General features: G+C 41.7%; 1 protein-coding gene across 1 annotated transcript in view; it reads left to right on the forward strand.

Moving 5' to 3' along the window:
- Window positions 1–3,871: 3,871 nt before the first annotated feature.
- Window positions 3,872–27,604, forward strand: part of LOC129699771 (spectrin beta chain, non-erythrocytic 1-like) — a 181,261-nt gene continuing 157,528 nt past the window's right edge. Inside the window, 1 exon segment of the mRNA XM_055639839.1 lies at window positions 3,872–4,004. The gene's annotated coding sequence lies outside the window, so the exon portion shown is untranslated.

The following is a 27,604-nucleotide window of genomic DNA, read 5'->3' on the forward strand; positions in this document are numbered from 1 at the left end:
TTCCCGAGAGTGAATCCATGGAAGATGGACTAGGAGCCCCCAGCTGTTTCTCAGGACATGCATGGACCAACTGGCAGGAATATTCACTTATATATCTTCAACCTCACTCTACTCCATCCTGGTTACCTCCTGCACTAAGAAGACTACTGTGATCCCAGTGCCAAACAAAAGTAAAATAACATATCTTAATGACTATTAACCAGCGTCTCCGACATCCACTCTCACGAAAATGCATCGAGAGGCTGGTCACACATTAACTCCAGCCTCCCAGAAACCCTTGATCGAATGCAGTTTGCCTACTGTCACAACAAGTGCATGGCAGATGCCAAATCCCTGGCCCTACATTCATCAGCATAACAAAGACACCAATGTCAGACTCCTATTTATTGACTATAACTCTGCTGCCAACACCTGAATCCCGACCAAACTCCTGGACCCAGGAGTCAGCACCTGCTACTGCATTTGGATCCTCAACTTCCTGAGCCATTGCCCACGATCAGTGAGGATAGGTGACAAAGTATCCTCCACAATATTTCTCAACACCCGTCCTCTGCAAGGATGCATTCTCAGCCCCTTAAGCGCCTGTCCGTCCCACTTGGCGATTTTTTTCGGCGACTGCCGGCGTCATATCAGTGTCGCCAAAAGATTTTGAACATTTCAAAATCCAGCGCCGATAAAAAAATGTTGCGATGCTTGAAAAAACACCGCACGTCATACGTCAGCACGCTGTATCACGCCACAATTTTTTCAGTGACCTGATACGTCAGTCGATGATGCTGGCAGTCGCCAAAAAAACCCGGCAAGTGGGACTATACTACCAATACATTCACAACTGCGTGGCCAAATTCTGCTCCAACTCCATTTACATGTTTGCCGCTATTGTGGGCAGGAACTTGAACAATGATGAGACAGTACAGGAAGGAGATGGAGAGTTTAGTAAAATGGTGTTAAATCACCAACTTCTTCTTCAATGTCAGCAAGATGAAGGAGCTAGTGAATGACTTCAGGAAGCAAGATGATGGAAATGCCTCAATCTACATCAATAGCGCCGAAGTGGAGATGGTCGAGAATTTCAAGTTCGTGGGTGTAAATATGTCCTGGACCAACCAGGTTGAAATAACAGCCAAGAAAGCACACCAAGGCATCTACTTGCACAGACTCGGGAAGTTTAGTTTAATTCCTACCAACTTCCATAAATGCACTGCAGAAAGCATCTTATTGGGTTACATCACAGCTTGGTTTGGCAATAGCTCTGCCCAGGGCCACAAGAAATTGCAGAATTGTGGACGTAGCCCAATCCATCACTCAAACCAGCCTTCCCCCCTCCCTTCATTATCAGTCCACTTAAAATTCACACTGCCTTGGAAAGCAGCCAACATCATCATGGACCATTTTCACCTGATCATTTGGTCTTCTCCCATCTCCTGTCAGGCAGAAGATATAAAATCTGGAAACGACCTACCACTAGATAACACCTCCCCACTTTTATTAGTCTACTGGATGGTCCTCCCATAAGCTGGGATACCTTCATGATCTTCCAACTTACATCATTGCAAACCTTTCTTTTAATCTGCAATTTCTCTGTAACTGGAATGGTATGTTGTAACACCATATACTGGACTCTAATATTTTTCTCTTTACACGACCTGTTGTACTTATGTAAGGATTGATTGTACTCTTGTATAGTATGATTTGACTGGATAGCACCAACCAAATCTTTTTTTGTGGTACAGGTATCTTGGTATACAGTACGTAACAATGTCAATATTAAGATGGGAACATTAAAATAGTCAAGATAGACACAAAAGTAATTCAGCAGGACAGGCAGCATCCCTGGATAGAATTACCCATTCTTTCTATCCAGAGATACCATACCGCCTGTCTAGCTGAGTTACTCCGGCATTTTGTGTCTATCTTCAGTGTAAACCAGCATCTGCAGTTCCTTCCTACATATTAAAATAGTCAATCTGAGACAAGTTAGTAAATGGCAATTTAGAAAGATTTTCCCAAAGTGCCCTTTTCCTGCACCGTAAAATCACATATTTTACAAACTCTGATTGCTGGGAACCTTACCAGCTTCATGCTGATCATGCTTCACATTAGTTCCTTTTAATATTGTTATATGCACCTTGGAAATAGTTGGGTGCTTGTTTTATATTAGCATTGAAGAAATTGTCTCAACTTAAAAATTCAACCACAGTTGAACTCATGAACACAAATAAATCACTTCATCCTGCAAAATGATACTTTTTTTCTTTGATGTAATGGCACAACAATTATCTCAGCTTGCAGTGCAGAGCATAGCAGTCACCTGCCAATGTATCCTGCAAATAAGGGATTTGGGTGGCAATTACATTGAATCAAAAGAGGTATACAAGGAACATCTTCCTTTAAATCAGATACAAGTCCCTTTGTACTCAGGATGAGAACACTGTAATTTAGGTTCTGCCCTGTATAATGTTTACTGATTTAAGTTTGAGATATTTAATTACGATTAAAGTACAATTCTTGGAATACTAACTGATACTGCTAGTATTAATTTTTGAGACATTCGCTATTCAGACCAATGTAATTTGTACGACTATGTTTCGGCATTGGGTGGAGTACTGTACTTCTTACCCGGTTTTATCGTTCAGGTGCCAATTCAGCAAAACCCTGACTAAATGAACAACTCCACTAGATTGGCTGAAAGCTGACATAATAGTACCTACAAATACACCATGAACAATTTAGAGACTAGCTCACATTGTCTCCGGATATCACCAGTTATCATTGTCAGTCTTAGATGCTTTCGAATCTAATGTGTTGTTCTCTATGGAAACTGTCTACATTTGCAATTATCTCAATAAACCCAAAATAGGCTGGGTGGACAGTCTCCAACGCCACGTAAAACTCTTGATAAGATAAAGTCTGTTATTATTTCTGCACCACCAGTCCCCAACATCCCGAATCACGCATTGTTGCTGTTGTTTTGTTATCAGCAGCAGAGAGATAGGACGTCGCGGAAACCCCTAATTTTAGCACGAAGGAAAACGTCGAAAAATAAAAACCACGGATGATAGGTATCATACTGGATACTTAGTCTCAGAACGAATCAATTCATTTAACGATACACGTCCTCAGAAGCTTGCGTGAGCGATGACTGTTTCTGTGATTTTTCACGTTGTTAAACAAAGTTTCACAAAACCCTGGCACAAGCCCCCAAGGGACATCCTTGATTTCTGGACAGTGAAACACGGGGGAGATTTGGGAGAGGAGCCGCGGGCATCCTTCCACTCCCCCTACTGGGGATTTGTCCTTTAGTTCTGTTTGGTGGCTGTCCCTTGTCCTTGTCCCTGGTTCCCTGTCCCTGTCCCTGTCCCCAGTCCCTGTCCCCTGTCCCCGGTCCCCTGTCCCCGTCCCGCAGTCTCTCAGTGCGGGTTCCCTGTCCCTGCCCCCTGTCCCTGTCCCTGTCCCTGTCCCCCTGTCCCTCGGTCCCCTGTCCTCGGTCCCCTGTCCCCTGTCCCTGTCCCGCCCGCAGTCTCTCAGTGCGGATAACAGGTCGATCGCCCCCCGGGGGCCTCCAGCTGCAAGCCGCAAACCCTCACGCTACACCTCCGCCACAAGCAGCGCGGCTTATCCCTCCGCCGCTCCAGAGCAGCCTTCCTTGGCGGCCAAGCCCCGGCGATCCTTCCCGCGGTGCTGTAGCAGGGCGGCCGGTTCCTGGATTACCACAGGGACGTGTTCTCCATGCCCGGGCGGGCTCTGTCTGGCCAAGTGCGGGTTGCCGGCTGGTGCAGCGGATTATTTTGTTGGATGGAGTGAAGTGACGTTTGCGTTGTCCCCGCCTCCCGCAGCCCAGCCCAGCCCAGCCCCGCCCTCCACTCCCCTCCACTCCCCTCCCCTCCAGCCTGTGTCAGCGCCCAGTCAATCAGTGCCTCAGCTTTTGCTCCACGGTGCGGATTCTTCCACCCCTGGCTCCGGCTCTCACTGCTTCACATTTCTCGCTTCTCCTTTGGGCAAAGGTAGGTGGGTGTCTTTGGTGGCAGTGAGAAGGACAAGTTGTGTTCTGTGTGCTTGTGTAAATAATCTTGGCTGCATGTCGAAAGCATGACATTGTTCCTGATTTAAATTGAGATTAAAATATATCCCGATGTGAATTTGAAGGTGAAACGGAGTTTCATTGCCCGATGTTGGGAATGTCCTCGGTCTCGGACACCCTTGTCTGAGTCGATGGGATGGTTTAACATGCAGCGGACCTCAGTTTCGGGTTGCGGATGTGTTTTGCTGGGTGTTTCTTTTAGCAGGAGTCCCTGAGGGATGAATGAACTAGGATTTGTATCAATCCGTGATACAGAGCTCAGACTTGTATGAAAATAATGGTTTATTTTTCTTCCCCCTGCATTGAATTATCAGTCTATAACGGTACAGATGCAAATAGGCGTGGCCGCGCTGCAAGCGGAATGAGATGTTGAATGCGCGTAAAAAAACCCACTTTGAGTACACTGGCTCTTATTCCCACACTGCAGCTGTCAACAAATGTTATTCCCATCGAGAATCTGAACAGTTTTGCATTTCTCTTGCCGTAATCTTGCCCGGTTTTGACGCCTGAAACCCCTCGAAGGAGGAGGGGGGAGGGAGAGAGGAGGGGGAGAGATACAATTTCATATCTGTTGAAGATGTTGGGGAAAAAAAAATAAGTTGGCCTTGACTCTCAATTAATTCTCTGTTCCAGTCGTTTAGCTGTTATATTAAAGGTAAGTGTTTGTGTTTTTAAAGAAAAAACGCAGATGCTTGCGCATTTTGTCATAGTGAATTGGTAATGAGGAGGTGGGGAGTGGTGGCTAACGCGATGCTTTATTATGGATCGCATTGCTGCAGCGAATGCGGTGTTGGCCGTGTCCAACCTGTGTCTGCATTCTGTTATCAGTGCTCGCCGCGCAAGCTAATGGGCCGGGGTGGGGTGGGGCAAGACACGGCGCGGACAGCTCAAATGCGTGGATTTGTAATGGGTAGAGAATGCGCGTTTGCACAATGCGAAAGGATTGTGATGGTGAAGTGTGCCCTGTCCTCCATTTCCAATGGCGTACACACAGGGGCGGTAAAGACATCCTGCTTTTTCGTATCCCAACCCCTTTCCCCTCGGTGAACGAGAGAAGCCGTGCGGCCCAGCTAACCAAACACAGACAGAGATAAAAAACAACTTTCGAGCTGGATACTGATCTTGCAAACTCATTGGAGGGGTTTGTGTGTTTGCGGCCCTCTGACAACGGCGGATAATGATCCTGCCGGATCCAGAAATCCGCAATTTATCGCGGATTAGACATCGGGCGGAGGGAAGCGTGCAGTTATTTTTTTCCACCTGAATTGCAGTGCTGTAGTGTGATGATCACATTGATGTTATTATTATTTATTATTAGTTTCCATTGCTGAGATATTCGATGTATGATGAGGGGAGACTGCAGCATGAACCATTTCTAAATGATTCCTCGGTGGCCCCACGCATTAGTCGCTACAGTCGCATGACTCATTAAATAAAACAACGTCAAGTTCAATGACAATATTTCTACCGCTCTCCGCACTACTGGAAGGGATATTGTAGCTGGAAATGCAGCGTTTGCCTTGCATGCTATTCTGCATCATGCACTATCCTCAGCGGTGACCATCCCCTTGATATTTTCCTAAAATGCATATCAACATGTAATGTTAGTTCTTAATGGAATTACCTGTGACGTCCCAGACTGCGTTCAGATACTATTAGTTTGCTCTACCCAGGATTAAACTAACCTACTACTAAATGTGCCATTTCCTCTACAAACCCCTTTATAGTTAAAATTCTGACCTGACCTTCAGCACCTACCCACTCTTGTATCGATCTAGTAATTTTACAGATCATATGTCGGTGCAGTTCTTTTCATCATCAAATCAAATCAGCCCATGTTTATTGTGATACATACAAATATAGTGAGGTAGATCTTGCATGCCGCAGCATCACCGACACATAGACGCAGGCAACACATAAAATACAATCTTGTGCAAACACAATTCGAAAACAAGCCTATGGTGGTGCAAGAAGTGGTCTGTAGTATTCCGTTGCTGAGGTAGAGTTGGGTAGGTTGGTTCAGGAACACAGTTGTGTAGGAACGAAACATAGAAAATAGGTGCATGAGGAGGCCATTTGGCCCTTCGAGCCTGCACCACCATTCGTTGTTGTGATCATGGCTGATCATCCACAATCAGTAAACCCGTGCCTGCCTTCTCCCCATATCCCTTGATTCCGCTAGCCCCTAGAGCTCTATCTAACTCTCTTTTAAATTCATCCAGTGAATTGGCCTCCACTGCCTTCTGTGGCAGAGAATTCCACAAATTCACAACTCTCTGGGTGAATTTTTTTTTTAACATCTCAGTTTTAAGTGGCCTCCCCTTTATTCTTAGACTGTGGCCCCTGGTTCTGGACTCCCCATCATTGAGAACATTTTTCCTGCATCTAGCTTGTCCAGTCCTTTTATAATTTTATGCGTTTCTATAAGATCCCCTCTCATTCTAAATTCCAGTGAATACAAGCCCATTGTTTCCAATCTTTCCTCATATGAGTTGGCTCAAGAACCTGATGTTGGAGGAAGATAGCTGTTATTGAACCTGACTTCAGGTTTCTGAGTAAGGGTCTCGACCCAAAATGTCACATATTCCTTTACTGCAGAGATGCTGTATGACCCGCTGAGTTACTCCAGCTATTTGTGCCCATCTTCGATTTAAACCAGCATCTGCAGTTCTGTAGCTCCTGCCTGATGGTAACAGTGAGATGTGCATTGTGATGGATATTGACTATCCAGTCCAAAGGTTTATTGCTGACCTCTGTTTTTTGACACAACAGCGGAAGTTGATCTAGGTTCAAAAGGCTTATTGTTAATTAAGATACACTTCTGACCAGTCCTGGAACCGGGGCCCTTCATCTTGATATCACCAAGAGATACAATATTGATCACAAAGCCCCCAAGAACCAATAAAGGGAAAACATAGGGACAACAGTAACCTTATCAAGATTGAGATAAGGCCCACATTGATTTATCAAAGTCGTTGCATAACAGCTCATACAGATATCTAAACATGGGGAGACTGTCTCAAGATAAATGTTCAGCCATTTAGAATAAAGGCAAGAGAGTTGTGCATCTTTGGAATTCTATATCCTTAAGAGCTGTACAGGCCTCATTTTAGTTTAGAGATACAGTGCAGAAACAGGCCCTTCGGCCCACCGAGTCCTCGCCGACCAGCAATCCCCGTACATTAACACCACCCTACACACACTAGGGACAATCTTACATTTATACAATTATGCCAAGCCAATTAACCTACAAACCTGTACGTCTGTGGGGTGTGGGAGGAAACCCAAGGTCAAGGAGAAAACCCACGCAGGTCACGGGGAGAACGTACAAATTCCGTACAGATAAGCACCCGTAGTCGGGATCAAACCTGGGTTTCTGGCACTGTAAGGCAGTAGCTCTACTGCTACACCACCATATGTTTATCAAAGGCGTGATGACTAGTATTTTCTTCTAAGAGAATAATTGGATATGGAATCTAACTTAAGTTGAAGGATCTGCTACAATTTATTAAAAGGTGGCGTAGATTGAGTGTGTTAATAATGGTCAGTGTTGAGTCGTGTTTAAAGTTGAGTTTTCAAAGAATGAGGAGTTTGGATAAACTTTCATATCTTGTAAAGCATATTTGTTTAACAGCTGAAGTATGCACTATTTGCCACACATTGGGCCATGTGCTTTTCCCCATTACGAACATACGCTGAAAAATAAAATGTATTTCAAGGGTCCAAATATTAATCTTGATCTGACCAGGATAAACTGAAGAAACTAGATTCAAGTCTGGTGATATCATTTAAACTTTTGTCAGGTTACAATACATTACCATATATTACATAGTAATTAAAAATATACATAGCTTGTTGCAGTGTGATTATGCTGCAAGAAAATTAATATATTTCCCTTCTCGTCGATTATTGATTGCGTTCCAAATTTAATAAAAATTCCCTTTGGAATGTCAGTTTTTATAAATTTTGCCGAGTGAAGAAGTATTAAATGCAATCAATAACATAAAGCAAATTCACTTGCTGCTAATGGATAAAAGTAACATTTATTAAAAATATAATTAGAACAATTGTCTGTCCCTGCCGTTCCATTATCTGTCTCAACACCCTGATTACATTATTATGGCATTTCCTTTTCCAGTCCATTGAATTCTTGAAATGGATGTCTAGTTAGCTGTTTATAAAAGAGTATTTTGAGGGAGTTTCATGAATTGAACAATTAATGGGAATTGGATAGAGGCTTCCAAATCTATTTTTGCGCATTGTAAGATGCTTGAAACCAATTCTGGAGGAAATCGGGTAGTCTTCCACTAAATTTTACTAGTGAAACCTTTTATTTAAGGCTGCCATTTAATCTGGTTCAGTTATAATGAGCAGGTTTTGTATTGCATCTTTATTCGATTCCACACGAGAGATTTGCATCAATATTAAAACTTAGTCATTGAGATCCTGTAACTTTTCAATTTACTTTTTCTCTCAATGATTTTGTCTATTCATCTATAGACAGCTGTTCCCCTCATTGATTTAATATTTTCCAGTTCCTGATAAAGAAACAAAGTGTGTGGAGCTTCCTTGTTCCTACATTAATCTCCAGTATCAAACAAGACAAAATATAACGTCAATGTTACCAGTTAACGGGTTAGATTTCCTACAATCAGCTATGGATCTTTCACCAATAGATTTATATGAGCCATGCATCAAAATATTTGACTTCTCCGATTCCTGATTGCCACATTCTAATCTTTCCACTTCTGAGCTTGCACAATCACCACAACTTATTGAGCTTCATCATTCTGCACATTAAACTGCACAAGTGATCTGCCACTGCTATGCACCTTTCAAGAAAGATGATGTGAACAAAATAATGAGCTTTTTTTCCTGGATGATCTGATATTTTATTACAACCTTATCCTTATCAAAGATGCTGCTGTAGAGATGGTCGACAGCTTCAAGTTTCTTGTCATCCATACCACCAGCAGCCTAACCTGATCCCTTCACACTGCTGCAGTGATCAAGAAAACTCATCAGCATATTTACTTGGTGCCTGAAAAGATACAGCATATCCACAGGGATTGTCTCGGACTGATAGATGAGCTATAGGGAGTACTCTGACAGGATACATGTCAGCCTGGCACGGTAACATTTCCACTCTTGGCTGCTTGAACTCAGAGAGAGTAGTGACCAGTCCATCACAGCTCGTAGACACAAAAAGCTGGAGTAACTCAGTGGGACAGGCAGCATCTCTGGAGAGAAGGAATGGGTGAATTTTCCCATTCCAAACGTCACCCATTCCTTCTCTCCAGAGATGCTGCCTGTCCCGCTGATTTACTCCAGCTTTTTGTGTCTATCTTCTGTTTAAACCAGCATCTGCAGTTCCTTCCTACACAACACTGCTCGTTACTTCCCTCTATCCAGTCCATCTTCATGTGCATCAAGATGGCTGAAAACATAATCTCGGATGCTTACATGCTGGCCATTGCCTTCTTTGCTTCTACCTACTGAAGCAAGAAAATTGCAGACTGTTTAAATTGTAGATTCACTTCTTGCACACACCCTCTCTGGAGGTACTGCCGTTTACTCTTAGCTCCACCTCATTTGGCTATTTGATTGTTGCGTTTAAATATTTTATACGACCTCTATAGTTTGCACTACAATCTGAGCACCATTCTGCTGTTTTTCCAATTGTCGTATTGTGTTCCATTTGTTTACTCTGAACTAGAAATTTTCATTGCATCCTGACGAAAAAGACAATAAACTAATCTGATCTAAATTCCTGGAAATTGTTTTACAACTGCATTTGCCATAAAATTAGCATGACATTTATCTACTTAAAATAACTATATGTCACACACCAGATTTTATAATATTCATGCAATCTTAAAATGCTTTGTGGTTCTTAACTGTAACCTACAAATGAAATGTGCTTGAGCTCCACTGTGGTCATCGAGCTGAGGGTGTTTCTTACCGCACAGATGCTGCCTGTCTTGCTTTTCTGTTCTTGCCTATTTATCCCAATGAGTTAAATTCAGACAGATTGAAATCTGTTTAGTTAATTACATTTAGACACTTCAACCCTCAGAATAATAATTCTGGATCAGTATTTGAAGTTTCAAATTGTAGAGAAAGTTATGAATGTTGCCTTGAAGATGGACTTTAGCAGCTGTAAAATATATTGTGTTTTGCATGTATATATCACCTATAATATGCATATTTTAGATTACCCACTTGCTTTAGATTATTTTTGATTACTGTTGCTATGAATCAGAAATGTTGCATAATTCTAAATAAATTAAGTCTTTTACCAAAAGTGGAACTTTGAAAGCAGAGATGGGAGGCCAGGGTGAGGAATGTAGAGAGCAACAAAGAATTCCACAGCGGCGTTAACTTTTAAATCAAAGCAGGATTTCCATAGATTTTTGTACTCGTGAAGAGTTTTGATTTTTTAAAATATATTTAATGAAATTTCTAAACTGTAGTTGGAGCATTTTAATGCTGTTAAATTGGAACAAAAAATGTTTTTCAAGATACTGTTTCCAAGCATTCTAAAGTAAATTTCCTTAAATGCTAAGACAAGTAATGGAAGTACTTCAGGCATTTTACACAGGGCATGTTCAACTGATAGCTGTTAAATAAATTATTATTTCTTGTTTTGATTTTGGCGGCTAGGGCAGTCGGAATTCCATCACGATTGTACAATCATAGCATTCTGATCTTTTGCAACTTCTGCTCTCAGTCGAGCAACAAAATGAGGTGTGAGTTTTGTGTTTCATCCAGAGGATTACATTTGCAGCACTGCAGATCTAGCATATTCATCAGGAGCAACAAGTGTATCAATAGTTATACAAGCAAATTTACACATACAAAATTCAGATTCAGATTCAACTTTATTGTCATTGTGCAGTGTACAGTACAGAGACAACGAACTGCAGTTAGCATCTCCCTAGAAAAGCGACATAAATATGAGCAATAAAGAAATCTATTTACGTGCATACAGTCATAGGATTTTTTCCTGGTGGGAGGTGGGGGTGATTGGTAATCACCGAGGTACAGTGTTGAGTAGTGTAACAGCCGCAGGGAAGAAGCTGTTCCTGGACCTGCTGGTCTGGCAACGGAGAGACCTGTAGCGCCTCCCGGATTGTAGGAGGGTAAACAGTCTGTGGTTGGGGTGAGAGCAGTCCTTGGCAAAATGTCACATAACATTGTGGCATATATACAGTTATTTGTATAACCTATCCCAAAACAGGTTTTAGTTATAATAAATTTAAGAAATAAAAAGTTCTATGTCCTTTGGTTGAAGGTCAATTCTTCCTTATTGAACAGGATGGGTGACCAATCAAGTGTAGCTCGCACCACTTATTCCATGCACCTGCATACACTGTTGCAAGGTCATTATGAATTGTTGGTTAGAAACACACAGCACACGTCAATTACAGGAGCACACAAACCAGAGAATAAATAAAGCTGCAAATTAGAACTTCCAAATACACAACATAATGAAACAGCATTTTCTGAAAGGAGATTCTTTCAAATTTTCACTAATATGGAGATTTTTTATATTCAGGGACCCTTGTCCATTCTGATGAATCTGCTAAGATTATAACATGGTCTCCCCAAATATAACATGTTGCAAGCACAAAATATGTAATCTTGCTAAGTGATTTTCCATATTTCAGGTGGGTGTGAGATGAATATTACACTCAGTTGCCAATACACGGCTTGGAGTTCCAAGTCACACCAATAGCATTAATTGCTCAGATCGTTGAATTGTTTTAGACAAGAAAATCAATCGTAGAGGATGGAGCTCTTTATATATGTTCACCATATATGTTAAAGCTGACCAATATGGACAAGCATGTTTGAATATTTGTGACATTTTGCACTAATTGAAATGAAACAAATCCATGTATTTTTAAATTAACTTTTTAATGGGTGGCGCAGTGGCACAGCGGTAGAGTTGCTGTCTGTACGGAGATTGGATGGTCTCCCAGTGACTGCGTGGGTTTTCTCCGGGTGCACTGGTTTCCTCCCACACTCCAAAGACCTAGAGGTTTGTAGGTTAATTGGCTTGGTTTACATGTAAATTGTCCCTAATATGTGTAGGATAGTGTTAATGTGCGGGGATCGCTGGTCGGTGCAGACTCGGTGAGCTGAAGGGCCTGTTTCCACTCTGTCTCTAAACTAAACTAAACCATTACAGAACTAAATTAAGCTTTTCCTCCCAATGCAGAGTTGATTGAAATTTTACTCGCCTCACTGAATCATATATTGTACCAAACTTTGACAAGGTGAGCCATCTTTCATTTTACCAACTGATCAAGGATGAAACAAGTTACATAATGCACTGAACACTACAGGTCACAATTTCAGTAGGTGATATAATCCAAATTCAAATTAAGGACACACACTTAAATAGGCATGCATAAATGTAATAACTTTGCTTTTCACAGCCATAGCACATAGTTATTGGGCACAGTTACTTAGTAATGTTACACAAGCTACTGAAGTTACAGACATTATAAATCATCACAAATTGATGTGAGTAAACTGAGCAACTTTTTTCACAGGTAAACATTGGCAGCACTGGAAGAAAAGCTGGACAGCCGGCTTGTCTCAACAAATACAGATTAATGGGCATTTATTGTAGATTTCCAGATCTTGTATTCTTCCTACCAAGAATAATCTGGTTCATAAGAATCTTATTTCAATATAATAATTTAACATGGAGTGATTACAGCATGATATAAGTCCATTTAGCTGATCATATCTACACTTACTTTCTATCACAGACATTTGAGTTGCAACCATCAGTGCCTTTTGTATGACCTTGCAAATTTTCTCCACAATAAACTTATCAAGTTCACATCAAACTACATTAATTCACCTGCAGGCAGTATATTCCATATTCCTGATACGTGCGGCCTGAAAAAAATATATGTTTGTCGCTCCCAATTTTCATCCCCTCTTTTATATCTGTGACGTCTGGTGCTCGACTCCTTCCGAAGGAAACTGCCTTCCACCGGGCAGACCCCGTGTAATTTTATATACTTACTAAATCTTTATTCAGCTTTCTCTTTAATCAAAACTCTGTAACCTGCCCTTGTAACTGTAGTCACGCATCCCAAAATCTGTTCTCTTTTCTGATTCCTACCCTAATTCCTCCTCATCCTCTCACAATTGGATGTAATACTGTATTTGAGGATCGACTAGTGTTGTTATAATGGTTCAGCATAACCTCCCTGCTTTTATACTTTTTGCCATTTCTCAATCTGCCCTGTTGCTTTGTGCACCTCTGCTGCTGCTGCAACCCTTTGTGAAGTGTAACCGTTACTTTGTATAGGTTCACTTCATTCTGCTAACATAAATGCATTCTCACATTTCTCTGCATTAAACATACTCGGCCATGTATCTGCCCATTCCACCAGTCTGTGCAGACCCTGTTGTAACTTATCAGAATACTCTTCACAATACTGCCAAATATTGTTTATACATTTAGAAATACCATTGATTGCTGAATTGAGCATTTTATCATCTTTGTTTAATAGGAAGATTAATAGCACCAGAAAAAACTGTAATCCAGTTTGACCTTGCCACATCCCGGATTAATAGTTTGAAACACGATGGCTCAGATTTTGCTCCTATGAATTGCCATCTGTGCAGCCATTAAGATACATATTAGTCATGCATTGTCCTGATTCACATCTAGAAGACTGAACTCGATGATAGGCAAATCCTTATGCTAAATGCCAGGAGCCTGCATGCCTCAAGTCCTTGCATATGTAACAGGTGGACTAGAAATCTAGCTCAAAAACAGCTGAGAAAACCTATGACAGATGGCAAAGTTAACCCTCAAAGCTTTTCCGTCTTTGAAATCTGTTGCCTTTCTTCAATCCAAACAAATGTATCTGCCATTCAGAAGCATTCACGGAAAAATCAAAAACAAAACTTAAAAAATATATTAAAAATTATGACAAAATCATAATCAAAAGACTTTACATTTTATAGTCCAAACCACTAATGAAACAAAAACGAACATATTAGTTGCATCTTGTGGCTGAAACATTTATGTGCCAATAAATTAGTTGTGAATCCTGCACCACATCTAACTCCAGGCAGGATCTGTAAGCAGCATTCCCAGCATAAATGTTTGTGCATGAGTGCCAATTCCAAATGGAGTCATGCAGCAGGGCTCACTGACTGATTCACTGACAGATCTCAGTCAGCAAGGTCAAGAATTCTGTTTTTGGACATGTGTGCAATGTGATCACAAATTTGCACATAATTGTTACCATTTATCGGGCCAATATTTGAGTGGTTACTTTTCAATTGATAGTTTAATTTTACAAATTTCACTCAGAAGTGGTGGGTACATGGAACAAGCTGTCGGAGGAGAAAGTTGAGGCAGGTACTAAACAGCATTTAAAAGGCACTTGAACAGCACATGGATAGGAAAGGTTTGGAGGAATGTGGGCCAAATATGGGTAAATGGAACTAGGCTAGATAGGACATCTTGGTCAAGTTTGGTGGAAGGGCCTGTTAACTGGCTATCATGACTCTTATGTGTATGCAATCTTGGGTTGGTAGACCACATCTGTACATAATGTTTCAACCAGTGTTTCCATCTGACTGGAGCTAGATGTTTCTAATTTTGTATGTAAATCTTCCTACAATAAAGGCCAGCATACAGTTTGTTTTCTAATTATTAGATTTTTTGGATGTGAAATTTCATAAACAGAGCAGTAGAGTGCAAAAACAAGTCTGTCATCCCACAATTAAATTAATCCCTTCTGCCTGCTCATGATTCCATGCCTTGAATATTCACGTGCCTATCTAAAAGCTTCTCGTATGCCACCATTGTATCTGAATCCAACACCACCCCTGGCAACGAGTTCTAGGCATCTACTACTCCCTGTGTGGAAAAACAAAAACTTCCCCTTTAAATGTACCCCTCTCACCTTAAAGCTATGCCCTGTGGTATTTGACATTTCCACCCAAGGGGAAAAAGGTTCTAACTGTATGTCCCATCTATGCCTCTCATAATTTCATATGGATATACAGGGCATGGTGGTGCAGCGATAGAGTTGCTGCCTTACAGCGCTTGCAGTGCCAGAGACCCGGGTCCGATCCCGACTACGGGTGCTGTATGTACGGAGTTTGTACGTTCTCCCCGTGGCCAAGTGGGTTTTCTCCGAGATCTTCCGTTTCCTCCCACACACCAAAGACATACAGGTTTGTAGGTTAATTGGCTTAGTATCAGTGTAAATTTCCGCGCCTCTACTTCCTGAGAAGATTACGGAGAGTCGGTTTGTCAAGGAAGACTCTCTCTAACTTCTACAGGTGCACAGTAGAGAGTGCTGACCGGTTGCATCGTGTCTTGGTTCGGCAATTTGAGCGCCCTGGAGAGGAAAAGACTACAAAAAGTAGTAAACACTGCCCAGTCCATCATCAGCTCTGACCTTCCTTCCATCGAGGGGATTTATCGCAGTCGTGCCTCAAAAAGGCCGACAGTATCATCAAAGACCCACACCATCCTGGCCACACACTCATCTCCCTGCTACCTTCAGATAGAAGGTACAGGAGCCTGAAGACTGCAACAACCAGGTTCAGGAATAGCTACTTCCCCACAGCCATCAGACTATTAAACCTGGCTCGGACAAAACTCTGATTATTAATAACCACTTTCTGCTATTTGCACTTTACCAGTTTATTTATTCATGTGTGTATATATTTATATCATGGTATATGGACACATTTATCTGTTTTGTAGTAAATGCCTACTATTTTCTGTGTGCTTAAGCAAAGCAAGAATTTAATTGTCCTATACAGGGACACATGACAATAAACTCACTTGAACTTGAACTAAATTGTCCCGAGTGTATGTAGGGTGGTGTTAATGTGCGGGGATCGGTTGGTGCGGACTCGGTGGGCCGAAGGACCTGTTTCCACGCTGTATCTCTAAACTAAACTTCTATAAAGTGTCCCCTCAGCCTCCGATGCTCCCGTAAAAATAATCCAAGTTTTCCTCAACCTCACAGTATAACCTTGCCATGAATCCAGTCAGCATCCTCTGCAAAGCTGCATACAATACTGCAAATGTAATGTTATGGAAGTGAAAATGTGTGTTTCTGGCTCTTGTACTCGGTGTCTTGGCGAATGGGATTCTGATCAGGATACCATGTTGCATCTTTACCACTCTACCTACTTGGGTTGCTGCTTTTAGGGAGCTATGGACTTGGATGCCAAGACATATCAGATCATTCAGAATATTAATGCTGAAAAGTAACTATATACACATTCTTCTTACATTTGTACTCCCAAAGTGTAACATCTTGCACTTGCCTGGATTCATGTGCAAAGACACCCAGACCCTCTTATCACCGCATCTTTCACTTGTTCACCATCTTTAAAAAAAAAAAAAAAAGCCTTTCTATTTTTCCTATCATTTTTGATGACCTAACATTTTTCCATGATCTACAATGTCTTTGCTGATTCACTTATTCATATTCTGCTGAGGCTGCTTTGCATTCTGCTAAAAGCCCACACTGCCAAATAGCTTTGCATCGTCAGCAAGCTTTGATACTGCACAATTAATCCATTACCCCAGATCATTAATATGGATTCTATAACAACTAGCCTTTTATCTTTCAAATATTCCTTCAAAATATATCCCTAAATTATAAATAAATAATGAAGCAGTTTTTCAAACTTTCCTTCATTTTGGAACACGTATTGAAGCAAGCTGTAAACGTTAAGCTGTTGATTGGTTGTACCCTAAGTTTAGCCAAGCAATTGAAGGTAGGGTTGGCTGGCTGGTGATGTGAAGAAGGGTTTTTTTAAATATGTACCTGATATCTCTGCATCGCTAACAAAGCCAGGATTTAATGAACCTACAAACCTCCATGAGGTGGTGAGCTACCATCATGAACTGCCAAGTGAGTGGAATAATTTCACGCTGCTGTCATTTAATGAATCGAGAAATTTGATGATTGGAAGCATTGCAGTATATTTCTAAACCCTTAGTGTTTTTGTGAGGGTTGGTGGTGTTGTTGTTCGCCTGCTGCCATTATCATTCTTGGTGTTAGAGTTTGCATGGTTGGGAGATGTTGTCAAGCGAACTTTTGGTAAATTACTGTATATGCATCTTGTAAGTTGATCCAAAGAACACAGGATAGAGGAGGATGCGCACTCCTCCATGCATGAAATCATGGCTGATGATTTATTTTGGGTATCTTCCTGCACTAATCTTTAGATTAGATTAGATTCAACTTTATTGTCATTGCACAAATATGAGTACAGGTACAACAAAATGTAGTTTAGCATCTAATCAGAGTGCAAAGCAGTAAAACTACTGGTTAAAACAATATGTACAATGTGGATGAATTAAACTAGTACATAGGCAAATAAATATATACAGATAAAAGGGTATAAAAGATAGCTAGCGTCGGGACTGTGAATTCAGCAGGGTAATGGTATTTTGGAAAAAGCTGTTCCTCAGCCTGCTTGTACGAGACCTAAGGCTCCTGTACCGCCTCCCTGATGGGAGGAGGTCAAATAGTCCATGGTTAGGGTGAGAGAGGTCCTTAATGATTTTCCCGGCCCGTCTCAGACACTGTTGTCTTGTATCCCTTGGTTCCCTTTATTCCTGAAACAGCTTTAAGTTACTATCTTGACTAAACCCAAGTGCCTCTGCATTCATGTTGGGAAAGAAATTCCAAAGATTGACCACTCTCTGGGTCCTGTATGACTAAATTCTTATTTTGAGATTGATTCCAGATATTTCAATATTAATGGCACATCAGACCATATCAATATTTTGTAAATATGTTTCACCATCAGTATTAAAGGGGGGGAGGGGGGGGGGGGGAGGTTTGGAGTGGACAATCAATGCCTTTCAAGAGGATGTTTTATCCTGGATGCTGACAACTTTCTTGAATATTGTTAGGGGTAGGTCCACGAGACTGGAAGAATGCATTTATCAGAATCCTGTAGCACATTACATAGATAGTTTGGGAGGTGACAATGTGAGTCATGTTTGACAGAATACCAAGTGACTGTCCTGCACAACATTTGTGCAAGAGTCAAGAGTGTTTTATTGTCATGTGTACCAAAATGGAACAACTCAATTTTCACTTACGGCAGCACTTCACGTTAGTAAATACAGTGCTCAATAGATAATATTAAAAAAACTTTTTTTTTTTAAGTTCAATATTTTAAAATCCAATTAATTCCCTGCCTCGTGTATAACCAATGTTTTGGTGGTTTGGGTTCCTGTGGTTGTCTTTCCACAGAATATCAGTGATAAGTGGTTTGTTTATTTCTTGTTGGCTTGTGGGTTAGTTTATTTCATTGCAACATATGTTTATTTATTGATTTTATATTGTTATTTTTGGCAAGAAAAGTTCAGTTACTGATGAAACTGATTTGAAAAAAAAATCTGTAATACGATTAGCTTAAGTTTACCTTTGAATGGGCAAGTTATCCTGTTAGGTGATCATTAAGGGTTGAATTCTAAATCCTCACCAATTTCCATTGAACTAGTTTTAGCTCCTTTGCTTTACCGCTCCTACTTCCTCAGTTTTGGCTGAAAGTAAAGCATCTGCAATCAAAAAAATCTTCAGGAAGAGTACTGCAGCAAAAGTAAATCACAATCCAAAAATGTAATGCACTTGCATACATTTCTTTAGTTAGAAATGTTAATACCTCTGATTGTGTGGAAACGGTGATGCGATCCACCATGCTTCATGTTCTAAGACATAGAAGGTGGCCATTTATTCCGTTGGATTTTCAAGGGAGCAATCCCATTAATCACTATCCCCAATCTCCCGAAAAACCTTTTGCTGAACCTTGGTCCATGTGACAATGATAAATTAAACTAAACTAATTTCCCAGTTCCCTTGCAAACAGTTTGTCAACGCCCTTTGATATTTTTTTCAACTACCAACACAAAGCAATAATTTGCAGTAGCCAGTTAATCTACAGCATGCCAGTGGAATATGGGAGAAAGTTGGACCACACAGTGAAAAGCAATGAAATCATGGGGAGAATGCACAAACTTCAGACAGTGAGCAGCTGTGGTGAGAATCATATCTGGGTCCTTATTACTCTGCCAGCTTTAAAGGCACCATAATGTTTGGGACACAGCAATGTCATGTAAATGAAAGTAGTCCTGTTTAGTATTTTGGTGCTTATCCTTTGCATGCAATGACTGCTTGACGTCTGCGATTCATGGACATCATCAGATGCTGGGTGTCTTCTCTGGTGATATTCTGCCAGGCCTGTATTGCAACCATCTTTAGCTTGTGCTTGGCTTGGGGTCTAGTCTCCTTCAGTTTTCTCTTCAACATGTAAAAGGCATGCTCAATTCGGTTCAGATCGGGTGATTGACTTGGCCACACAAGAATTGACTATTATTTAGCATTGAAAAACTCCTTTGTTGCTTTAGCAGCATGTTTGGGATCATTGTCTAGCTGTAGAATGATCTGATGGCCAATGAGTTTTGAGGCATTTGTTTGAACTTGAGCAGATAGGATGTGTCTATACACTTCAGAATTCATTATGCTACTACCATAAGCAGTTGTATCATCAATGAAGATAAGTGAGCCAGTACCTTCAGCAGCCGTACATGCCCAGGCCATAACACCCCCACCACCATGTTTCACAGATGAGGTGGTATGCTTTGGATCTTGGGCAGTTCCTTCTCTCCTCCATACTTTGCCCTTGCCATCACTCTGATATAAGTTAATCTTTGTCTCATCTGTCCACAAGACCTTTTCCAGAACTGTGGTTGGTGTTTTAAGTACTGATTGGCAAACTGTAACCCGGCCATCCTATTTTTGCAGCTAACCAGTGGTTTGCATCTTGCAGTGTAGCCTCTGTATTTCTGTTCATGATGTCTTCTGCCGACAGTGGTCATTGACAAATCCACACCTGAAGAGTGTTTCTGATCTGTCAGACAGGTGTTTGGGGGGTTTTCTTTATTATAGAGAGAATTTTTCTGTCATCAGCTGTGGAGGTCTTCCTTGGCCTGCCAGTCCCTTTGTGATTAGTAAGGTCACCAGTGCTCTCCCTTCTTAATGATGTTCCAAACAGTTGATTTTGGTAAGCCTAAGGTTTGGTTGATGTCTCTAACAATTTTATTCTTGTTTCTCACTCATAATGGCTTAATTGACTTTCATTGGCACAACTTTGGTCCTCATGTTGATAAACAGCGATAAAAGATTCCAAAGGTGATGGAAAGACTGGAGGAAAGAATAGATGCTGCGAGCTCTCTTATTCCTACATTAAGGAGGCATTTAAACACACCTGAGCAATTACAAACACCCGTGAAGCCATGTGTCCCAAACATTGTGGTGCCCTGAAATGGGGGGGGGACTATGTATAAACACAGCTGTAATTTCCACATGGTGAAACCAAAGTGTATAAAAATGGTCTTTATTAAAATCCGACTGTGCACTTTAACCATGTGATTTTTTTTCTATTACGCATCTCAAATTGTGGAGTACAGATGTAAATCAATAAATAATGGGTCTTTGTCGCAAACATTATGCAGGGCACTGTAACTCAGCGGGACAGGTAGCATCTCTGGAGAGAAGGAATGGGTGACGTTTTGGGTCGAGACCCTTCTTCAGACTGAGGGTCACGGGAAAGGGAAATGAGAGATATAGAACAAATGAATGATATGCAAAAAAGTAATGATGATAAAGTATTGTTCCTTTGTGCTGTAACTTTTATTCGGAACAAGCAACGATGGATGCAGTATGTTCCCTGACTAATTGTGAGGAATGGCATGGGAGGTTTGCTGATCGACGTCATTGTTTCCTTGGCTCCCTTGTCCTTTTACTTGTTACCTATTTCACTGAATCATATTGGACTCTGTTTAACCAAACATTGTCTGTTTTTCTCGTTGCTGATACCTTGTTGGGATATCTATTTGTTATGCTCTGTGCTTGCTCACATTTTTGGCATCCTTCAGAGGCTTTTATACAATGTGATGCCTTGTTTGTCTGATCACAATTTTTCTTCCATCTATGTCCCCACCTTTTCCTTTGCACTTTTTATCCGATTATTTCTGGCCTTTATTGCTGATGACATTTCATCTATATTTTTTAAGTATATGCAAATTCCTTTTTCTCTCTGAAGCGAAGTCGTCTGTCTATTTGGTCGTCACATGAGGATCAGTGAGTGCCTTTGCTTTTTGATGTAAATTATCTTTTGTGCGATATTTTTAAAATAGGTATTTATCTTTAGGACTTGTACGTAATTATGGAGATTTGTGGATGAAATCAATCATTAATTGTTTCAAATGCAAATGAACTTTACAACCACAATAGTTTTGTTGTCTCTTGCCATCTCTTTCACTATTGGCACTTGTTAATACTCATTGTGTAGCTACAATCAAACCACAGAGGAGGGCCCTATGCCAAGCATGTCTGTATAGGCACTTTGCAATCTTAGAATCTTTGCTAAATTCCCACAGCTCTGTTACCTTGTAGTTGGGAGTTTTTTCTCTGCTTCAGATACTTATCCATTTTCCCTGTAAAACCATCTGCTTTAGTGGCAAAGCACTCCATGCTTTAATTTTTATGGTTCCTGCTACATTTCTAAAAATATCAACATTTGGTATTTAAACATTTTTTTAAACAGCTCTGTTATGCAAATTTGTTTCAACAAGTATAATGTAAGAAAGATTTGCTATTGTAAAAAGAGAGCGGTTGTATTAGACTAAAAATGCAAAGAGACACAGTGAAGCAATGTTGAAACAAGGAACTGCAAATGCTGGTTTACAAGGAAAATTCACAAAGTGCTGGAGTAACTGAGTGGGTCAGACAGCATCTCTGGAGAATGTGGACAGGTGATATTTCGGGTTGGAGCCTTCTTCAGATTGATTGGGGTGTGGGGGGAGGGGAGGGGGAAGCGAGCAGGGATGGTGGGACAGGACAAGTATAGGTGGATACATGTGAAGGGTGGTGGGGGTTGTTAGGCAGGAGGTTGGACAAAGGCCAGAGGTAAAGACAGGAGGTGTCATCACAAAAGGATTGAAGATTTGCAAATTGTGAAGTTACAGCAAGAAATATATGTGCGAGAGGGAGGGGAGAAATGGGTGTGAGTGGGGTACAGGGCAGAAATCGGGGTGGGGGCTACCTAAAAATTGGAGAATTCATTGTTCGCCCTGTTGGGTTGTAAACTACCCGAGCGGATTATGAAGTGCTTTTCCTCCAGTTTGTGTATGGCATTGCAAATTGGAGGAGGCCCAGGACAGGAAGATCGGTATTGAAGGGAAAGAGGAGTTGAAATGATTCACAACCAGAAGACCCAGTAAACCTTGGTGGACCAAGCGCATGTGTTCAGTGAAATGGTTGCCAAGTCCACGATTGGTACTTGGTAAAGGTGTGGTTTGGGTGGGAAGGGATGAGTGAATAAAGGAGCTGTGGGGAGAGCATTCTCTGTGGAAGGCAGAAAGGGATAGAAATGGGAAGTGACTGGTGATGGGGTCATGTTCAAGGTGACGGATATGTAGGATAATGATGTGTTAGATGCAGTGGGGTGAAAGGTGGGCACCAGGAGTATGCTTTTCTTGGTCCATGTAGGTGGAGGGGAAGTGAGAGCAGATGAACAGGACATGGGTGAGAGAATCATTAATTACAGCAGGGGTGGAACCATGTTCACTAAAGAAGAAGGACATCTCGGATGTCTGAAAATAAAAAAAACCTCATCTTGTGAGCAGATGTGGTGGAGACGGAGAAATGGAAGTCGGGGATAGCGTCTTTGCAAGAGGCAGGGTGGGAGAAGGTGTAGTGCAGCAGATCAATATGGGGATTGGTAGGTTTGTAGTGGACTTTAATTGATCGACTGCCCTGTGGTGACAGAGATCAAGAAAGGGGGAGAGTGGTGTCCGAGATAATCCAAACAAATTTGAGGGAGGGGTGGAAGGTAGTGGTAAAGTTAATTAAATTAGCGAGCTCTGCATGGGTGCAGGAGGCTGCCCCGATGTAGTCGTCGATCTGGTGGAGAAAGAGTTGGGGGATGGTGCCAGTGTGCGTTTGGACTGAGGATTGTTTGACGTAACCAACAAAAAGGCAGGGCAGAGGTGAGTCCCCCATGAGTGCCCATGACTACACTTTTAACGTGAAGAAATTGAGAGGAGTTGAAAGAGAAATTGTTGAGGGTGAGGACAAGTTCTGCCATGTGGAGGATAGTGTTCGCAGAGGGAAATTGATTGAGTCTCTGTTCAAGGAAGAACTGGTGGGGCCATGAGACATTTCTGGTGGGGGATGGAGATGTAAAGATGAGGCAATAGGGGGGCCCAGAAAATAACAGTGATTGAAGGCTGTGTGAGGTGTCTCAGAGGTATGTTGGAAGGGACTAGACATGGGTGGTGGACAGGATGGTATTTGGAGATTAATTCTGTGGGGCAGGCAGGAGCGGGCAGAGCAGTCCAGTTTGTGGATTTTGGGAAGGAGATACAAGTGGGCAGTGCAGGACTGGGGAACAATGTTGGAGGCTGTGGAGGGGAGATAGCCAGGGGTGATGAGATCTGAGGCATTCTGGTAGATGATGGCTCGGTGTTTAACTGTGGCATTGTAGTCAAGGAGTTGGTATGAGGAAGTGGCCAAGAGCTGGTGCCTGGCCTCAGCATGGTAGAGGTCAGTCCATCAGACTTCAACACCACCTCCATTTTGGGCAGGATTAATAACAATGTAGGGATTGTTGCTGAGTGAGTGGAGGGCTGTATGTTCAGAGGGGTTGAGATTCGAGTGAGTAAGGAGAGTGGAGAAGCCAAGATGGTTAATGTGGTGCCTAAAGCAACGTGTTGTACAGCATCTGTTGAGTACTTGCGCCTGACTTTAAAAATCATAAATTAAGTCTTGCACATGAATTTGTGGCGGCACGATGGTGTAGCGGTAGAGCTACTGTCTTACAGCGCCAGAGACACTGGTTCGATCCTGACGACGGGTATTTGTCTGTATGGAGTTTGTCCGTTCTCTCTGTGACCTGTGTAGGTTTTCTTCGAGATCTTCGGTTTCCTCCCACACTCCAAAGACACACAGGTTTGTAGGCTAATTGGCCAGGTATAAAAATGTAAATTGTCCCTAATGTGTATAGGATAATGTCTATGTGCAGGGATCGCTGGTTGGTGCAGTCCTGGTTGGTCAAAGGGAGTGTTTCCACTTTGTATCTCTAAACTAAACTAAAACTAATTTCAGAAGACCTGACTCTCTTGAAGATCACTTGGACATCCTGTACGAGTAGTGCAAAAACAATCTGGTCAAGCATTTGACACTTGCTCAGGTAGCATTTAGATCAGCATGAATGAGTTTATCCGAAGGCTTTGTTTCTCTGCTGTAGGACTCATTAAATGGGGCAGAGAATTACATTTCATTAATGAATCCACCAAAAGGGAAAAGGGACTAATTTCTCCAATGATTAGATTATTAATTGTTATTCATTACTTCCATGTTCTGTAGTTTTTGACACCAGAACCCTTACAGATTTAAAACTGGATGTAATCTGCCGGTTTCATCAAAATATCTTAATTTTGCATTTAAATTGTTTACATTGCAACCAAAAGTCAAATATTTTTCATGAAAAGAGAGGTTACTTACTTGTGCCTATTAGTGATGTAGAAGCAAATGAGACCACATAGCTTAATGGTATTCAGTCGTGGGAATTCTGTGGTAATTGGCTTGAAAAGAAGGAATGGATTTGGAACAAGCTTGCTCTCGTTTTATCCAGCTCAAACCAGTTTTCATTTAGTAATCCAGCCAAATGCAAACAGCCATCTACAATTATCTAATGAGCTTTGTAAAGAAAATAGAGGAAATTCCAAGTTCAACGTGTAAAAGAACAAGGTGATATTTATCTTCCTGTGCAACATTTCGAGAATGTTCTAAATAAAAAATATAGGTGTACTGCTCACTTTAATTAAAACATGAAAGCCTTTAAGTTAACACCTCAATGTTTCTACAACATATACAGCTACGCAAAAATGATTTTAATTGCTTTTGAAGGTGTTGCCAATAAAACACTTATACATTTAACCCCAGTCAGTCATGTTTTTTGTTTACAAAAGTATTAATCTTGGTACTAAACCGCGATGTTATAAATCTCTATAAGGTGAATAAATGTAAAATCACAGGAGAGGAGGGCGAGTGGGTGTTGGATGGGGGGGGGGGGGGGGGGGGGGGGGGGGGGTGTGGATGGCAGTGGGGGGGGGGGGGGGGGGGGGGGGGGGGGGAGGGGGGGTGTTGGATGATAGGGGGGGGGGGGGAGGGGGGGGGAGGTGGGTGGGTGTGGACAGCAATGGATTCCCAGCTTTCAATTATTTTTGGTCTTCAACTTCTAATTCTAATCCTCCAAGGTTTAGTATTACATTTCAAAATCAGCTTCCCTATGTTGAACTAACACTTCAGGCTAAAGATGTTAGAACTGGGAAGAATTAGTACATTTTTAAATTGCAGAGAGACCTAAAAGGATAGTCAGTGATATGATGAAGATTGAATATTACGGGTGATGATGATGCCAGCTAAATGATGGTGGTAAAGGGCAATAAATAACAAAGTATGTCTGGAGGAGATGCAACTAGAGGAGACAAATGAAAGGCATAATTACCAGAGAATAAAAATAATGAATGCTGGAAACACAAGATAGAAGCCTGGCGTTGTTAATTGCCTTATACTGTTATACTGAAATATGTGATGTGCTGGCTCATAAAATGTGACTAGACTAAGTGGGCCCATGTTCACATGGGAGGGCTGGTCCCAACGCAATATTCCACCTCTCCACTAATTCCAATATTGGTGGCCAGTGGGGGGCTTTCTGGAGCGCTGGTATGGGTGTTGTTGGCTGCAGGGACTACTGGTCTCCAGAGGGCTAGTATAGACATTGTGGGCCAAATGGATTCTTGGGGTGGCAGCTCAGACCTTCAAGCCTGATGTGCTGGCAGCTCACTCACGGCTGGTGGGCTGGCAGTTGACTCACGGCTATTCCTTGAAATTCCATTTCAAGCAGAGTTCAAGGCCACCAAATTCAAATCCATTTTCCTACCATTTCAAGCAGGGTGCAAGGCCATAAAAATTCAAGTGCAGTTTCATACCACTTCAAGCAGGGTGCAAGGCCACCATATTCAGGTTCAGTTTCCTACCACTTCAAGCAGGGTGCAAGGCCACCAAATTCAAGTGCAGTTTCATACCACTTCAAGCACGGTGCAAGGCCACCACATTCAAATGCAGCTTCATACCATTTCAAACAGGGTGAAACCACCATAAAACCACGCAAAACACCACACTCACAGTTCAGTAGACATTCAGTTGATTCACAGCTCAGACAGTCATGACCTTTCCCTCCCCCATCATGTAGAGACTGCCACGCTCACACTTCCGGGTTTTATAATCCCTCCCCCTCCCACCAGAATAGGTGTGGCCTTCATGGCATGATTGACAGGAGAGAGATTCTCAACATTTTTTAAACACTAATAACACTTCTTTTTCATTGATGGGAAGAATCCTCTGCACCTGATGAGCAGAGGGGGACTGAGTAAGATGGCCAAAAATCACAGCCGTAAATGGTAGCGTTTTATCTAAAATCAATACAGTGCAAACAGGAAGTTGTCAAGTTTAGACAAGCAACCATTTGCAGTGCCTTTTTACTTCAACCTAAAACCCCCAAACAACCATCGGCAGTGCCTTTTCATTTCAACCCAAACCCCCCAAGCAACCCTTCGCAGAGCCTTTTCACTTCAACCCAAAACCCCCAAACAACCCTTTGCAGTGCCTTTTCACTTAAACCCAAACCCCCCCCAAACAATCATTTGCAGTGCCTTTTTACTTCAACCCAAATCCCACCAAACAACCATTTGTAGTGCCTTATTACTTCAAACCAACCATATTTTCATTTTCAAACCACATTAAGGGCAATCACAGTTGAGTAGACATGTGTTCAGTGTTATTCAGAGCTCAGAGATTCGTGACCCTCTCGTTTCCTCCATCTTGCAGAGATTGAGTGAGGCACACCAGTTCCGGGTTTTATAGTCCCTCCTCCCTCCCACCAGCAGAGGCAGAAGAGAGAATGGTGAAAATTTTAAAAACATTAATATCTCTCAGATTTTTCATCGATGGGAAAATCCTCCAGTCCAGTCTGGCGGAGGGGGGCTCTGAGCGAGATGGCCAAAAATGACGGCCGTAAGTGGCGGCGTTCTCTCGGAAATCACATCGCAGTGAGTCAAAAGCGGTCAAGGTCTTACTTTTAGTAATATAGATGATGTTCTTTGAGCTTCATTGGAACAATGTGGAAGGACAGATATGACAATTTAATGGGGATTGAAATTTCTATTGTAAAAGCATTGAGGTGTTAACTTAAAAGGTTTCGTTTTTATTACCACACCCTGGAGGCTTTGCAGACATACAGCAGTTTTCTGCATTACCCATATCAATGCATGGTTTCTTCAATGTAGAAGAAAATGGACCATGACTTTTGGATGCAGTATCCAAAATTGGTACAAGTAAATCCCAACTTAACTTGGGTGGACATGGA

This window comes from Leucoraja erinacea, chromosome 8 (assembly GCF_028641065.1).
Source record: "Leucoraja erinacea ecotype New England chromosome 8, Leri_hhj_1, whole genome shotgun sequence".
Classification (NCBI taxonomy): Eukaryota; Metazoa; Chordata; class Chondrichthyes; order Rajiformes; family Rajidae; genus Leucoraja; species Leucoraja erinaceus.